At 47.9% G+C, this 1,167-nt stretch overlaps 1 long non-coding RNA gene across 1 annotated transcript in view; it reads left to right on the forward strand.

Moving 5' to 3' along the window:
- The first annotated feature begins 99 nt into the window (after positions 1 to 99).
- The window catches only part of LOC114485887 (uncharacterized), a 1,805-nt gene continuing 737 nt past the window's right edge, over positions 100 to 1,167 (forward strand). Inside the window, exon 1 of the long non-coding RNA XR_003679135.1 lies at positions 100 to 521. This is a non-coding gene — a long non-coding RNA (uncharacterized lncRNA). The remainder of the gene's footprint in view (positions 522 to 1,167) is intronic.

The raw sequence follows: 1,167 nt of genomic DNA on the forward strand, positions 1-1,167 counted from the left end.
CAGTCATTCTTCCATCGTTCACCTCACGCGATCCTCCACGTGGCTGGCCCACGCGAGTACACTAATTCGGCTACAATGCTTAACCGGAATCACGAGAAACACGATGGCGTCACATGCCCAAAGGGTAGTTGATGGACGGGTAGCAGGTTTTTTGTACGCACGAGCCGGGCACAAATATGCGAATGGCATCTTTTCCTCGACCCCGCGATGGGCCCTCTTATTGTTGCCCCGCCAGTTTACATGTACCTCGAAGCCTGAAGCCTGTAGTTGCTGTGTTTGTCCAAGTAGAGGAATAAGCCTGAAGGTTGGTAGCGCCGAACCTTTCTTGCAACGGTTCGCAGCACCGTTGTCAAAACGTTCTTCAGGTAGCATTGAGGCACTTGTTGTTGGAGAAAAATTGGTACTCGATCAGAAACTGACACCGGCTGGCACGAAAGAAAGAGTAATTTCCTGGACACCCTTCTTCGGGATAAACAAGCCGTTAACGGCCCCGCGTCTTTTCCACTCCAAACTTAACTGTGGTGAGTGGGCTTGCGGCAAATCGGAGTAGTATTCATGAGTATTTGTACGTGCGCTTTTTTCTATAAAGCTAAAAAACGCGTGTACGTATAGTTCTACAGTAGGCTGGTATATTGAGGGGAAGGAAACCATCATCTGGCACAGAACTGTAAAGAGGTACTGATTAGCTGTTGGCGGGTGCGAAAAGGAAATTGAAGGAAATACGGAGTGTGAAGCTTAGTGGCCGGCTGTCACTATTCGCTCCGTCTGCCTTTACCCGTAAGTGCAAGCGAGAGGTAGAGGAAGATGTATACGCTTATACGACTACGTCAAGCTGTCGCGGAGAGTTTACTCTCGAGACGCATGGACCCTATCAAGAGGAATAACTAGTTGAAGTGGACGTTTTTGCTGCACCTGGGCGTGACCGTCTACAATAACGTGCCTACCTGTTGAAGTATTATCAAACGGTTGTGGGTTTAACCTGCCCACCTGTTGAAGCATTATCAAACGGTTGTGGGTTTAACCAAGTTGCGCTGTACTATATTTACCACTTTAGGAAAAATAACCAGTTGAAAGTGGACGTCTTTGTTGCAGCAGGGCGTGACCGTCAACAATCACGTGCTTAACTCTTGAAGTATTATCAACAGTGCAATGGATTCAAGAACTTGC

The sequence above is a fragment of the Physeter macrocephalus genome, unplaced genomic scaffold, assembly GCF_002837175.3.
Source record: "Physeter macrocephalus isolate SW-GA unplaced genomic scaffold, ASM283717v5 random_9202, whole genome shotgun sequence".
In the NCBI taxonomy this organism is placed as follows: Eukaryota; Metazoa; Chordata; class Mammalia; order Artiodactyla; family Physeteridae; genus Physeter; species Physeter macrocephalus.